The sequence below is a fragment of the Marmota flaviventris genome, chromosome 12 (assembly GCF_047511675.1).
Source record: "Marmota flaviventris isolate mMarFla1 chromosome 12, mMarFla1.hap1, whole genome shotgun sequence".
NCBI lineage: Eukaryota > Metazoa > Chordata > Mammalia > Rodentia > Sciuridae > Marmota > Marmota flaviventris.
In genome coordinates this window covers 2,930,284-2,947,803 of record NC_092509.1, presented here as the reverse complement: position 1 = coordinate 2,947,803, position 17,520 = coordinate 2,930,284, and the positions used below count along the sequence as shown (strand labels likewise).

At 34.4% G+C, this 17,520-nt stretch overlaps 1 pseudogene; it reads right to left on the bottom strand.

Moving 5' to 3' along the window:
- The window catches only part of LOC139707883 (SMC5-SMC6 complex localization factor protein 1-like), a 48,228-nt pseudogene extending 31,066 nt beyond the window's left edge, over positions 1-17,162 (bottom strand).
- Positions 17,163-17,520: the final 358 nt, after the last annotated feature.

Genomic DNA, 17,520 nt, shown 5'->3' with positions numbered 1-17,520 from the left:
GGGAAAATGCTTCCTATCTCAAAATGAAAATATTTAAAAGAAATGTGCAAAGTTTGGTGGATAAAGAAGAATCTCTTAGGTGCAAATATTTTTTTTTAAACTTGAAAACATACTTTATCTATTAGGATTTCTGAATATATTAAGATATCATCAAGGACAATCAACATTAGCAAAAAGTACCAATTGTTAGAGAGTCATAAAATAACTCCAAGGATGTGCACTAATGTAAGACTTAGTTTCACAAAATATATTCATTCCTCCATGGTCAAGACACTTTTTAACAAGAAAAGTAACTACCTTGAATTAGTAGAGTGAAAAACATTCTGAAAGACTTCATGAAATAAAATGACAAATTTTAAAGGAATGAATAATAATATTAAAAATAATATACTTTGGAAATATACAAAAATTTAATCTGAAAATAGTAATTATGACAGTTATAAAATGTAAGAATAAGGATATATATTTCACCTGTCATAAGCACAGGTAAGCTTTTAATTCTCAGGATCACTTTTTACAATAGTATGAAATTTTTTCTTTTTAATTTCTCACTAGACTACATTTCAAATATGATAGGAAGTTTTCTTGTATAGATAACACTTTCCTTTAAATCAAAATGACTAAAAATAACAAAAGACAAAGCTTCTTTTTGGTCCTCATCACCACCCTACTCCAAGCCTCTTACCTCTACATTGTACACTGGTTGTTTTTCTAGTCTAATACAGTTGTATCTGACAGCCTAGAAAATAGAAACCATATAATTAAAATTTAACATTTTAGGTTGAAAAATATATTTCAGCTTACATAGCATGAAACCTTGGTCAAACATAAAAAATAGATCCAGGAACACATTAATAGCTATAATTAATCTGATAGTCATGTCTGGCCAAATTAGCAACTTTCATTATTTTGGGAAATAAACACTCTCATAAGTAATGAGTATGAATACTTTCTATTTTCTCCTTCTAAATTAAAATAACTTAAAAGGTAAGGTCATTTTTTACTTTGAAGATATGAAATGGTGTACTGTCCTTAATATACTAATAATAAAAATATAAATGGGAAAACAGTTTCTATAAGAGCCTTTGGGGGCATTTTGTATACAATCATTGTACATTTTTAAAAATATTGTCCTGAAAAAAAATCTGCAGCTAATTATAATCTATTGCAATAGATTATAATGCTAGATAATACTCTGATTTTAGAATGTTCTAGAAGCAAGAATATAAAACAAGCAACCCAATGAAATAAATGGGCAAAGAGTATGAATAGGCAACTGGCAGTGGAAGAAATACATGAATGAGAAGTAAAGGTATCAAATATGCTCAAACTCGTTGCTAACAAAGAAATAAAATCAAATCAATAAATCTTTGGCTTCAATAATGCCAAGAAAAAGTTGTATAATCTATCAAAAAGCAATTTCCCTTAATCTAATCAGACATCAAAAGTCACAGTGCAACCGACTAAACTAAAATACAAAGCAACCAAAATTAAATTGGCTAAATATTAAATTAGCCAAATATTAAGCTATCAAGTATTCAGCAAAAAGTTATAGTAGTCTGTAAGCACAATTAATCTGTAATATTATTAGTGAGGTATAAATAGCAGAGAATTCAACATATTTACATTACTGTTGTTAGATCAATGAACTCAGAAAATTATGACATATTTAACACAGTAATGAATCATGTTATATGTGCATATGTATATAATTATATTTTGGTTATATTACAGAAAAAAGTGAAAGTACCAAGAGTACCAAGTTTTACCTGAGCTCTATATATGTGCTTCCTTAAGGCATTTTTTATTTCAATGACATCCACATCTGTCCTGATATCCTTGGTTTTTGATTCTGTGGCATAATTGGCAAAACCAGAATTCTTCATTTCCTTCTATATACACATAAAAGAACTTTAGACAAATGCAGTAAAGATAGTGCCAACATGAATGCTATCATAATGGACAGTACAAAAACACATTTATACAATGTTATCTTTAGCAAAGAGCCTCACAAACATTTATCAAGATGATGCAATGAATAAAAAAGTTTAAAAAGCAAACATTTCAATTTGAGAAAGTTTTATCTGATATATACAAATACAATATCTTAAAATAGTTTTCATTTTAACCTGTTCTAAGTCTTTCCTGAAACCTCCTTGTTTTTCTTGGTTGCCGTGTTCATGTCAAACTATCTTTCTGAAAGTCTTTCTGAATGTATGTTTACAGGTTTATACTAGAGAAAAATATGAAATGCTTCCTATCTTAAATACTTAGGACAAGATAGAGTTTCAGATTTTGGAATGTTTGCACAAATAAATATACAATGAATACAACACAAATTCAAACACAAAATTCATTATGTTTTAAATACTTTTTACATATGTAGCCTAAAGGTAATTTTATACCATATTTATAATGCTTGTGGCATGTGTTTTGATTGCAACCCATCACATGAGGTCAGGTATGAAATTTTCCACTTGTAGTATATCACATTAAAAACTATTAGATTTGGGGGCTGGGGTTGTGGCTCAGTGGTAAAGTGCTTGCCTAGCAAGTGTGAGGCACTTGGTTCAATCCTCAGCACCACATAAAACTAAAAAATAAAATAAAGATATTGTGTCCATCTACAACTAAAAAAAAAAATTAAAAACAAAAACAAAACACCTACCAGATTTTGGAGCATTTTAGATTTTAGATTTTTGGATGAGGAATGCTTAACTGGTAAAAACATACTGTGGCTTAGAATGCAAAATAAAGTTATACTACGGAAGTAATTTATCTTAGAATTCCATTGAAAAACAAGCTTTCATATTATAAATGATCTGTATTATATATACCAGGGAAGTATAAAAAACAAAATCTATGTGAGAATGCATTACTCAAACTACATATATGTATAGAGTTAAAGGTTGTTTTTAAATTTCAAGAAATTCAGACTCTCTCCAGAAACTCTTTTTTGTTTTTTCTTTTTGGTTATATTCATGCACAAGAAAATTAATTTGAATATCTTGATTATTAACTCAAATTTCTTTGTGTATTCATGCAAAAATGCTTTCACTATGTACCAAAGATAATTATAACATTAACTACATTATACCAGATCAACTCAAGATTTTTTTTTCTAAGACATACAGGTTATATTGAACACAGCAAGGAATCATAAAAATAAGATTATTTTTCTAGATTATATTAGTAAGAGCCAGAGAAAATTAAACCTACAGTTTGTTAACAGAGATTTACCTGATTTCTGTAATATATATGCTTCCTTAAGGTACTTTTAATTTTGTCATGTTCAATGTTTTTCTTGCAATCACTTTCTTTTTTGCGTTTTTTCTTCAAAGTATAATTTCTTTGACTGTCTTCATCTTTTTGCTTAGTTTCCTTCTATATGCATTTAAACCACAATTAAACAAGTATCAATATAAACTATGTATCTTACAAAATCCAAATTAATTCAAGAAGAGGGAGTTACAACACAAGTATAACACATTAAAAACAGAGCTCTACATAAAAGAAAAATCTTCTTCACTTTTGGAATAGGTATACATTAACAAACATTCAGGGAAACAGGTTTTAGAATAGTTAAATATGCATAATCCTCATGACCCACCTATTCCATTCCTAGGAATATAACCTAAACTAGAGAAATTCCTTAACTTGTATATGAAGAATCACACAAGATAATATGTACACTGTTCAAATAATTATTCAAAATTTTAAAATAGGCAAATCAACTAAAAGAAAAGTGAAATGCTTTATCAATAGTAAAACAGATAATGGATAATGTGACACGAATAATGAAACGTATACACTAGCAAAAATTGTCTATAAATTGCATGAACTACAAAATGATTATTAACAGGCAAACCTAAACAAATATTTGTTGGGAATTCACCAAACTGGTAAAACCATAATGAAAAGCAAGAAAATAGCACATATTCTAAAATAAAGGATACCTTTGGGTAAAAGGGAAAAAAGATAAAGTTAGGAATGACACAGCAGGGACTTAAAATTTAGTAAGGCTCTGGGCTTAGGGTTGTGGGTTAGTGATAGAATGCTCACCAAGCACATGAAAGGTACTAGGTTCAATCCTCAGCACCACATAAAAATAAATAAATAAAATAAAGTTCCTGTGTCCTACTACAATTAAGATATACGTATATTTTTTTAAAAATCAGTAAGGCTATTTCTTATACAATTGGTGCATATAAATACATACTTAAAAAGAATCTACTTTTAAGAACTAAACACAAATATTTATAAATACTCATACATATGTATGAAAAGAAATTTCATGAATGACATTGTACTTTGTAAATTTAGAAAGAAGTTGTAAATGTAAATAAATTATTTTTAATTTGTAGAGTTTTACCTGATTTCCATATGTATGCCTTCCTAAGGTGTTTCTCATTTTAACAAATTTCAAATCTTTACTGGATTCTCTGAATTTTTCTTTTTTGTGATGGTCACTTAGAATACAACTAACATTAACATCTTCATCATGATTTTGCATTTCTTTCTGTATATTTATAAAATTACTTTAATTAGTCTATGGATTAAATGTAGCCTCAACACAACAATGCAAGTCCCAACAGAAAAACTCAAGATGAAATACAAAAAGTAAAAAGCTCTGCAAATTATATTCCATCTAATTCAGACTCACATAAAGCAGAACATACATATTATAGCTCCCTAAGTTTTATAGTAAGTTTACATATACACTTAATTTGGTGTACCTGTATGCTCAATTCAGATGTTTAATATTTACTCATTATACTGTGAAATTTATTTTACAAATGAGAAATTTTTATCTAAATTTTATATACATTCTCCTAGATATACTTTAATAATTTCTGTCTTTTACAAAATCTTATTTTATTCTTTTACTCATGTTTAGTCAAACTGAATTTATTTAATAATTTCATCATTTTACAATCCTTTATGTATTTAAAAATATTTTATGCTATATTTTGCATATTTCAACAGACACATCAACCCTAAAAACTTTTTTTATAAGCATGCATAGGTGATCATAGAAGTAGTCTTATAAGTCACATAAATATCAAATATATTTTGGAAAAACATGCAAAAGTATTAACTTCAGAAGTTTTAGATAATCTTACCATGTAGAATTTAAGGACTATTCAATTAAAAAACTTCCAAATTGTTCCTAAAATTCTTTTTCTTTTTTAATATTTGACACATTCAGTGAAAACTCAATCTATTTAGAATTGTTTTTTAGTTACACATAAGAATACTTCAATATAAACTACTAATAATTACTAAGTTAATAATAATTTGGTAAATTAACCAACAGACTGTTCTATAAAACACAATATGAAACAACAGAATTGAACATCATGTGTTCTAGAGTAGAACAATGACATTTTTGTTTGTTGCTGATATCTGAAAATTCATACATGACAGCCACAAGTGCACCATGTTCAAAGTCCTTCCTGTATTTCCCCACATATTAATCAAAATCCATGCTTTTAAAAAATTTGTTATATATGCAGTTAAATACTTGAATTTAGATAAATCCAGGATTCAGATATCAGCTTTCAGATTCCAAAATTCATGTAATTTCTACCATGTACTGTTTCTCTAACAATTCTGTAAGAAAATCCAGAAATGTACATTTTTTTTTAGCCTATAAAATCTTACCTGGGTTCTACATATGGTCCCTCTTAAGGCACCTCTCACTTCAATAAATCCCATATCTTTCCTGAAATCTTTGTTTTTCTCTTGATTGCTATGTTTGCTCCAAACAGAATTGGTTTGGGAATCTTCATCATTCTGAATTTCTTTCTGTATGTATGTAAAAATGGTTTAGGCAATTAACTAAGTGTAATTTCAACATTGTGTACTTCCTATGGTATTCAATTTAATCTATAATTTTTTAATACTTCACTAGTCGAGCAAGGATATAAAACATGTCCTCCAAAAAAAGGTTAAACACAGATAAATCTCTCAAGGAAAAAATTATTACTACAAAAGTTGTGAATAATAAAGTGATTTTAGTATGTCAGAAAGGAAAAATAATGTTTGTTAAGTCTAGTAACAATCTTTTTCTTACAAATAATCAAGAAAAAATATTTATCTAATCCCTGTCCAACTTAAAGTTATGATGCAAATTGCTGGGTGGATACAGAGTGGGTGGGGGAGGTACTAAGGATTGAGCCCAGGGTGCTTTACAACACTGAGCTACATCCCTGGCCCTTTTTACTTTTTATTTTGAGACAGGGTCTTGCTAAGTTGTTTGGGCCTTGCTAAGTTGCTGAGGATAGCCTCAAACATGCAATCCTTCACATTCTGAGTCACCAAGATTACATGTGTGTACCCTATGTCCTGCTACAATCGAGATTTTTTTTGTTTTTGTTTTTTTTGGTTCTTGTTAGTTATACATGACAAAAGAGTCTATTTTCATAAAATTATACATGTGTGGAATATATCTTGATTAGGGCCCTAGTCTTGTAGATGTACATGATGGTGGGATTTATATATGTACATTTATATATGTCAGATTCTTTCCACTGTTTCTCCTATTTGTTTTCTCCCTCCCTTCCCTTCATTCCCTTTTGTCTAATACACCGAACTATTCTTCCCCTCCCCACTCTTATTGTGAGTTAGCTTTTACACATCAGAAAAAACACTTGCCCTTTAGTTTTTTGGAATTGGCTTATTTCACTTAGCATGATAGTCTAAGACCCATCTGTTTATGACTTAATTTGTCATAAAGTCATTCTTTATGGCTGACTAATATTCCATTGGTATATATGCCATAATTTCTATATCCATTTATCTGTTGATGGGCATCTAGGTTGGCTCTATAGCTTGGCTATTGTGAATTGTACAGCTATAAAGACTGATGCAGCTGCGTCCCTGTAGTATGCTGATATTAATCCTTTGGATATATCCCAGGGACTGAGATAACTGAGTCAAATGGTAGTTCCACACCTGTTTTTTTCTGAGGAAATCTCCAAACTGCTATCTAGAGTCGTTGCACTAATTTGCAGTTCTACCAACAATATATGAGTGCACCCTTTTCCCCACATCCTCACCAACATTTATCATTACTTGTATTACTATTGTTATTTTTTGGTACCAGGGGTTGAACCTAGGGGAATTTAACTACTGAGCCACATCTCCAGCCCATTTGGTATTTTATTTAGAGACAGGGTATTAATGAGTTGTGGGCCTCGCTAAATTTCTGAGGCTAGCTTTAAACTCAAGATCCTCCTGCCTCATCCTCCTAATCCACTGGGATTACAAGCATGTGCCACTGCACCCGGCTTATTTGTATTCTTGATAATCACCATTGTGGTTGGAGTGAGATGAAATCTCAAGTGTAGTTTTAATTTGTATTTCTCCAATAGATGTTGGACTTTTTTAATATATATATTTGTTGACTGTTCATATTTCTTCTTTGGAGAAGTGTCTGTTAAGTTCCTTTGCCATTTATTGATTGGGTTATTTGGGGTTTTATTTGTTGGCGGGTGTGTGTGTATGTTAAGTTTTCTGAGTTCTTTGTATATCCTGGAAATCAATGCCCTATCAGAGGTATGGGTGGCAAAGATTCTCTCCTATTCTGTAGGCTCCCTCTTCACACTTTTGTTTCCTTTGCTGTGAAGAAACTTTTTAGTTTAATGCCATCCCAATTATTGATTTTTAACCTTTTTTCTTACACTTTAGAAGTCTTGTTAAGGAAGTCAGTTCCTAAGCCAACATGTTGAATTGTTGAACCTACATTTTCTGCTAGTATGTGCAGAGTTCCTGTTCTAATTCCTAGATCTCTGATCCATTTTGAGCTGAGCTGTATGCAGGGTGAGAGACAGGGGTTCAATTTCATTCTGCTGAATATGGATTTCCAGTTTTCCCAGCACCATTTGTTGAAGAAGTTTTTCTACAATGTATGTATGTTTTTGATGCCTTTGTCTAGTATAAGCTGACTGTATTTATTTATGTGGGTTTATCTCTTGAGTTTTCTTTTATTCCACTGGCCTTCATGCCTGTTTTGATGCCAACAACATGCTGTTGTTTTTGTTTTTTTAACTATAATTCTATTAAAAATTATCTGATTATGGATCAATTTTTCTTGGATTGTTTTTCTGATAAGCTTCTCACTTGCAAGTTTACCATTCACATGAGGGAGGGAAAATAAAAGTAAGCAATAGCTGAATTCACAGTTCTGATTTTACCATATTAAAAATAACAATTTTTGTCACCCTACTGTATCTCAAACAAATTTCTCTTGCCAATACATTCAAACTAAATTCATCAATTTCCTACCAATCATTTAACAAATATTCACATATATATCTATACATATAATTCTACAAGTTTTAAGATTTCACAGCAAAGAGTTAGGAGTAAAAGTGAGTTCATGACAGTTCCTAAAACATACTCCTGAAAGGTTGTTTAGAGATTCACATTTACCCAAATAGCCTGGTAATCAATGCCCTCTCCAAGGGCATGATTATGATAAAATCCAAATGTGTTAAGGCCTATATAGTGTAACATTTGGTTCCCTCTCACGTCAGGCTTCCTTTGTGGATATGATGGACTTAGCACATTGTAATCCTGTAATCAAAAAACAATCCCTAAGAGTGGTTGACTGAATTGACCCTTCAGCTATTCAGAAAAGTGAAACTAAAACTAAGAAAAATACAGACTTTTGTTCCTTTCTATCAAAGACATTCAGAGTAATACTCTGAATGTACAACAGTAATTTCCATTAAGGATTCATTTGCAGGGTAAAAAAAGTTAAGTTTCTGGCTTTCCATTTCACATGGTATACAACTGAAGGACAATCAGTCCATAGGCCCAGATTGAGAAATGTCTAAAATATAGGATTAATTAACCCCACATAGATTCCAGCTGCACAGAATGCAAAATGAATCTGCCATTATCATTAGCAAGGAGGCATGAAACATTATGTTTACTTATGCAGCCTTTTCAGATGTTATTTATGACTTATCAATGAGAACGGATGCTTCTAGTGTCCTATGTCCCATTGGACTATTTAAAAATCATAACCTCACAAAGAATGACATTCAAAGTTTTTTTTTAAAACCAATATGTTTTATATGAGAGAAAAAAAAATCAACATATATTTTTCTCTAAGCCACCAATACTCTAATTGGTTACTCATATGAAAAATAACCAATTTTTGATGAAAAGTAATTAATAATTATAATTATTGTAAATGTAAATATTCATATTTTATTTCTTTATACCAATTATGTACTAGACATTATGGCATATGTCTCCATATAATATAGGAAAAAATGGCTGTATCTAGTATATTTTATATAGTATGGTGTCATGTAAAAGACAGCCACTTATTCTAGTAGTAGTATAGTACGGTTCAGACAATGATATTGTTTCAGGATTGTTTCCTACCTTGGACTAGGTACAGATATACTCTGGTCTCCAGGTGTTATTCCAATATGTAGCCAAGGAATTTGTCATACAATTTGAATGAATTCATGAGACTGATATGCTAATCATAAGATTACAGAAAGCCAGAGAAATCAAGTAAAGAACAAGAGTCCTTTGAGGGCTACTTGGTTCTTAACTTGTACTTACACCATGATTCTTAAATAGTACTTCATAATCCTATGATTATCTACTACCTTATGGAAGGGAGATCTAACAAAAGAAATCAAAATTTATTCAAAAGAAGTAAAAATGTATTGAGTGTATAGCCTTAAATTTTGCTCTCATACATGACAGCTCTGGGATTTGGGGCAAGTTATTTAACCTCATTGTACAGTGACACTATATGAAATAGTGAAGGAGAGAGCAGGGCTTACAGCTAGGCTCCCCTCAGCTCTCAGGCCAAGGACAGGCTCTTCTCACCCCCAACCTTTCATCACCTATCTCTGTTCCATCCAGTAGCTTCTAGTTTGTCCTTCTGAGACTGCTCTGAGGAGAAGGGAGGTCCAGGTCTTGACTTTTAACCACATAAATTTATTGATCATGTACTATGTGAAAATCCTCAGGCTAGATTCTGAGATGAGGAGTTCTTTGAGGCAATGTGCAGTTTTTAACTTGCATGGAAATCGGTTCCTCTTATCAACATTATTACAGTCCTGCTTTTCTCCTGCAGAAAACAAATAGTTTGCTGAGGAGTGTGACATATTCTGTCCACTTTAGCACGGCAAGGCTGCAGGTAAATTGTTTCTTGGAAAATACAGCATGGTGAGGTTCAACATTGTGGGCCCACTTTATAGAATTATTCCCTGAAACTCATGCTCCCACCACTCACATCTGTCCCCTATCATTTAGGAAGATTCACTATAGCCTAAGTCATATTATGGTTGAGACTGGGTCCCAAAGAGTGGAACCCAGACCAACAACAATTTCAACAGAGAACTGGACATGAATGTGGATTCTCAGGTCACAAACAGACAGTGTTAGTATTAGACTCAGAGTGGCTCAGGAATCTTAATTTTGATGATCCCTTCAGGTTCATGTTTGGGGCTGAGTACTTATGGTCTGACTTGGTCTCTCCTCCAAGAACAAGATCTTTTTTCACCATTGTACTAAAAACAAACAAACAAAACAAAACAAAAACCAAAAAAAAAAAAAACTTTTTAAGATGACCTCATTGACTGACACTCACCACATGCTGGCATCAAAAACTGTCCAGTTCCGGTGCAGATGGAAATACCTTGAGATCCAAAGGAGTAGGCACCACAGTTCCCTAGTGCTCAGGAGACCAGGGAATCCTGTTGTAATGACCCCTTTAAGACTCTCAACGACAACACCCACACCAGATAGTCAAAACCTTGTAAACATTTTGAACTTTACTACTCTTCCAAGATGGAAGCAAAACCCACTGTCACTGTGCTCTGACCACAATTGGAAAGATTGCAGTTTTCTTATATGAAGATCCTGGTTTATGGTGTGCTGATACCTGCAGTTTCTTGTTGAGACCATGAGAGGGCAAGCATGTGTTTTCCTGCTGGCTTCTCTGAGCCGCTCCCATCACAGTCCTTGAAGTGTGCCTGTGCTCAGGCTGATTTTACTGCAGTGCCCAGGAACAGATATGAAGCTAGGGGCTTTGATTAGAGAGAGCAATGACTATAGTACTGTAGCAGGAAAATCCTTTGGAAGGTTACAAGTCCTCCTCCCCTTGAAGGTCAGCCTGACCATTTCCCCCAGCCTGTAGTTCAGGAGGTAGCACAGCTGTGGTCACAGGCCCTAAATACAATTTGGGAGGAGTGGTGACATAAAGTGGCGACAGTCTATTTTCTTCTGGTAAAAAAGTTTACTTTGATTGTAAGGACACCCAGAACATATGGCCTGCATTTTTTTAATGCTTTAAAATATTCATTTGGAAAATAACTGAGTGGCTGGAAAGAGAACTAACATTTTATTCTTGGGTCCAAGTCTAGCTCTATCCCCATCTTTTGTGGGCTTTTGTCTGCTCCTGGGTCTCTTCTGTGGCCCACTTTGAAAGAAGAGAGTGTGCGCAACAGGAACAGTGCTTGCACACTTCCTACTTCACAAATTCAGTGGCCTTCCTTTGCTCTCACCACTGACAGCCTTTTCTATTACCCAGCATTAAAATGGGAGGGACTAACAGGAATCTGGTGCACCCCCAGGACCCAGGCTCAGGGTTGAAGGCTATATATGCAGTTGCCCTGGCCCTATGGAGAAGCTTTACAGGTTTGGCATTATTGTAAGAGTGCCTTGGGTTTGTCTTCATCAGATATGGAAGACTCACAGAAATAGATAGACTGTCACAGAGAGCTACAGTTTTCTATGAACAGCACTGTAGAGCCATGAGGGAAGTGCCAGGGTTGGTTAGGAGCAGAGAGGGCAGAAGGTGATGGACAACATGGGAAAGAGACTTTACTGTATCTGTGCAGGAAGAAACGACAAGGCAGCAGAAGCAGGTTTAGTTAGGGTTAGTATATTTTAGTCATTTCAGTGGGCTCTAGTGGGCAGGGGTCAACCCTGGTTCTTTGGTACCTGGACCTGCTGTGCTTGGAGCAGGCAAAAAGAGGCCTGTGAGGCTGGGTGCCTAATAGGGGACTGGTGGTGTGAGAATTTGATTGCCTAATTTGCATAAGGTGAGCATGCTAGGGAGATGGCTGACTCTCTGGGAATTAGCTATATCCAGGAAGGTATGCCCTGGGTACAGTGGTATATGTCTTTAATCCAAGTGATTCATGGGACTGAAGCAGGTGGGTTGCAAGTTCAAGGCCAGCCTGTGCCATTTAATGAGACCCTGTCCCAAAATAAAAGTTTTAAAAAGGGCTAAGGATCTTGTTCAGGTGTATATCATCTGTGGAATGTTCCTGTGTGCAATCTTCAGTACCTCCCCTACCCCAACACATGCTTGCGATAGAAGAGGGGGAAAGACTACTTTCTCAATTGGGATTATAGCTTAGGAATAATCTTCCCTGATGTTCAAGGAGGGACATCTGGCTTGACATCAACAACTGGACTTGGCCTGGAAAACTTTGGAATGGATTGCAGAACTCTTTGACAGAGAGACTGTAGCACTGCAACCAGGCCCAAATTAGCAATTTTCCTGTATGCAGGCTTTCAGTTTCTCCTGAGAATATACTGGGTGTCTTCTTCTCTCCCTTCTTTTTTTCCTCCCTTCCTCACCAGTAGGAGACACCTAGTAAGGAGATGATCATTGTGGTTAATGTACTGGGGACAAAATAAAGAACTAGACAGGCCCAGTGCTTTCATGTGCAGCATGTGTGATCTAGCCCAGGTTTCCTGAGCTCTAGCATGGTTAACCTTAGACACCATAGGATTGTTTGTGGTGAGGTGCTTGCCCATAATTATGATGTGTAGCCATTCTGTTCCCTACATATTAGATATGCTATGACCACATCTTAATTTTTTTAACAATCAAAAATGCCTCTAGACAGGCCCCATGTGCCATGGGTGTGACCACTGCCCTAGCCTGAGAACTGATGAGCAGTGAGGCAGACAGGTAAGTTCACACCTGCAGTGGAGTTTGAACAAATGTCTCTGTGCCTACTTGGGGTCTGCTCATAGTTTGCTACTGTTCACAGAGTCTGAGTTAGTCGGATTTGCAGGGGTTGTTAATACACGTGTGTTGTGAGAGAGTAATTGACCAGAGGCTCCCAAATAAAACACCCATTAAGAGAGGTGACATCTTAGTATGGTCAGTCGGTTTATTATTGACATATCAGCAAAACTCAGTGAAGGTATCTGGTTTAGAGCACTATGGTGAACATTCAGTAAGTATATCTATTATCATTTTAAAAACATTTTTAAATGATGTAATTATTAACATTTACACACAGTAAAAACTGAGTCTGAGTCCAAAGATTGAGTCTCCTCTTCTTCCTCCTCCTCCTCCTCCTCCTTCTTCTTATCCTCCTCTTTTTCCTTTTTCTTCTTTTGTTACTGGAGATTAAACCAAGGGGCACTCTACCACTAGGCCACATCACCAAATCTTTTTTATTTTGATTCAGGATCTTGCTAAGTTGCTTACAGCCTTGCTAAGTTCCTGAGGCTGTTTTTGTACATGTGATCCTCCTTCCTCAGCCTCCCCAGCTGCTTGGATGACAGCTGTATACCACCATGCCCAGATGAAGACTGAGTCTTGCAGAGGCCTGGGAGAACCAGAAGTACTGAAGTTGAAGAGATCTTCTCATACTTTGTTAGCTGTTAAAACCCTAATTCTCTGAGAAAAAACACCTTGCAGAGTGATTTGAAGAAAGATCCAGGGAAAGGTAAGTTCCTGAGTTTTCATACTGTGGCTGGGCAATGGCTTGTCTTTTCTTGGTGACACACCTGCATCCTTATAACAGTTTCTAGCAAGATGGATGCATTACTTTGTGGGCTTTTTATTTACATCATTCTTACATCATTCTTATTCTTGGTTTCACAAATGTAACATATCAGGATGTTACAAAACCAGTGATTTGAAAAGGGTGCAAGACTGTGGTTTTATTTTAAGAGAAAGAGAGCAACTCTGCTTCATCAGGTTCTGTCTTAGCATTCTCTAATACAGATGTCATATATATGCAAATAGAACCACACATTGTTAGAAAGGCACACCATACTTCAGCTGGCCTGTCTAGTAAATAATATAGTGTGTTTATGGGGAGGTGTTGTGTGCTACATTCTTGTTTCTGCAAAACCTCTGGAGGGTAAGGGGCTCAAGGTCATGAATGGAGGCTCAGGGGCTCAAGGTTATGGATGGGTCTCCAGCTGTCTATTCATTGTAAGCAGTCACACACACACACACACACACACACACACACACACACACACACCCTACAAGTATTATTTTAAATAAAGCTTAAAAAATAATGCACACAAATCCAGTGGAACTTTGAGACTCAAATGATCCTCCTGTCTCAGTCTCCCCATAAGCTGGGACCACAGGTGTGCCCCCTGATTTTGAGGATCCTTCACACACACACACGCACACACAAACAAAAACCTTTTCAAAATATTATCTAATTCTGTGCATAAGTCTATACAGCATTAAGTGATCAGGCAACATGGATTTGATAGAAACAGTAGTGGCTCAGTTTAAAAAAAAAAGTTGAAAACTTGAGTAGGTCATACCTGTAATCCCATTACAAAACATTTTTCTGACAAAGGACTATATCCAGTCCTACTAAATATACTTCTACAACTCAGTAATAACAGGACAACTCAACAAATAATAGACATGATCCAAATCTATTCTTCACAGAAAAAGAATGACTGGCCAATAAAAGACAGTCAAATGTTGTTAACTTCATTAGTCATCATGGAGTACAACCCTAAGCCACAATGAGATACCACTATATACCCAGCAGAAATGGCTAAGGTATGAAGACTAACATCACTAAACAATGTGAAGATATGCAGCAATTGGAACTCTCATATATTGCTCATGACAATGTTCAGAATTTTTGACAGTTTCTTTTAAAACAAAACAGAGATCTACCTTATGTGGTAGCCATTCCACTCTTTGAGTTATTTACCTAAATGAAATATACATACATACATATATATGTGTGTATACACACACATATACACATACACATACATATTTTTCCCCAATACATCTAGTAAGATAAAGTTCAAAGCCTGGAAAATGCTCACATGTCCTTCAATGGAAAAAATAAATGCACTATGATATATTCATAAAATGAATACTACTGCAGTAATAAAATAGAAAACAAAACAAAACATTGATTCAAGCAACATGGATGAACCTCAAAAGCATATTGATTCAGACACAGAGTGTAAGATCCCATAACTTTCTTACTCATCCTAATAAGACTCACATCCATAATAAGAATGAAGTAATTCAGACTTGAAGACGGCACCAGAAGGTCTCAGAAATGAATATCTCCTAAATTAACAAGTGAGTTACAACTCCTTGAACAGAAAATAGGTGGAATGTAGCCTTTGAATTGTATCTTTAAAAAAAAAAAAAAAACCTATTCCTCCTGATGGGCAGAATCAATATCCTCTGGAACAAGAGTCCCATTGTTTCTCTATTGCTAGGAAAACAATAAAACTTCTCCTTCAATTTTTACTAAAACAAACAAGAAACAAAAACAATAACAAAAAAGTGTAAGTACCCATTATGTTTCTAGGTTGAGGCTCAATGGTAGAATACTTGCTAGCATGTGTGAGGCATTGGGTTTGATTGTCAGCACAGAATATAAATAAACAAAATAAGGATCCAATGACAACTAATTTTTTAAGAAGAATCGATTTATACAAAATTCTAAAAAGACAAAGTAAAACACTCAATGGTAGGATAAAACAGAATACTGCCTTTAATCAGTGGGAAAAATCAATTAGAAGGGACATAAGGGAACTTTCTCAGGTGTGGTTTAACATTCTTTATCTTGAAAGCAGTTTAGATTATAATGATTTATTGAAATTCAACCACATTTGACTTAAAATGCATTTCATTGTATGAAAATTTCAGAACAAATGAATAATAAACACTGAAATATAAATGATATACAAATAAGTGTATGCATGTGTGCCTACACACACATATGCCAGAGCAGTGACACTCAAACAGCAATGAACTCATATAGAACCCAGATTCAGGATTCTAAGTGCTAGGCCCACATTAAAAGCAACCAGGGCTTTTAGAGAAACAACTAATATCAGAGTTTGAACAGCCAATAAAGAGTACATTGAACCTGAAATATCTACTGTCAAAAGAAAGTACTCCATAAAGGCAAATACCACATATTCTCATTTACATGTGAAATGAAAAATAATTAAATTAATAGAAGCATAGAGTAGAATGGTGTTACCAGACGCTGTGGCATGGGAGACATGGGAAGAAAATGGTCAAAGCGTACAATATTTCAATCAGACAGAAGGAATAGATTTTTCTGTTTTTTGAGAACCATTGCACACCATGGTAAATAAATAATAATATGCTATACATTTCAAAATTACTAAAAGAATAAATTTCAAATGTTCTCACCACAAAAATACTCTGGTATTTAAGATGATGTATATGTTAGTATGCTTATTTCACACTGTGTATATAAACTATAACATCACCTCATACATCATAAATATATACAACTAAAATTTGCCAATTTATACTTTTAAAAATAAACAAAGAGGAAAGTAAAGTGTTCAAACAATGGCCCCAATTGAGAAGCCAACTTAGATTTCCTACTAATCATATCTGGCACAACTTGAAAATCTAAATAATGAAATAATGCATTACAGCCCACTGAATAAAATAAGTTTCAAGAAGTCTATATTAAAATAAATGTGAGTAAATTTAAAGCACGATAATGATTAAGATATAGAGTCCCCAAATACCCTACAAGTCATTCATTAATCACAAAATGGAAAAGAGTAACTCACAAATGAAAGGCCTAGCAGACAATTCCTTAATCAAGTATTTAAAATGAGCATAACCACGAAAAAAAAATTGAGTACTATATATCATGCTACATAATAGGACTAAAGCACTGATCAAGAATTAGGTTATGGTCCTGGTTTTTGTTCTAACCTAGCCTGAAGAAATAAATATAAACCTGTACATGAGGATGATTAGTCAAAACTACCTACACTTAAATACTGTTGGCTACCCCAAAGTAGTAATGGGCATATATTGCTTCATACTGCCAACAACATAGACCTACCTGGTGGCTGCACTCACACTTCTTCATGATAGAAGCAGTGTGTACTATCTAAGCATTTCCTCCTTCGTCTTTCATTCAGGTCAGAGTTCATTATCACCACACAGCCCACTTTCAAATTCATTCCCTCTCCTTACAAAATTGGACTACATATGGAAGAAGGTCAGTTTACTACTTGAGAACCTGGTGCACTAGTGAGATGACAATCACTCCACCCAGTGTTTCAAAAAGCCATGACTTGATATGTGCAATAAGGGAGTCAATGTCTACTTTTAAGAATCAGGAAATGAGAAAATCTGAAATTCTGAATGCATATGAGAAAACAGGAGAGATGCATCCTAAGAATGCCCCTCAAACTGGAAAGATCACGTTGGATAAACTGTCCCCT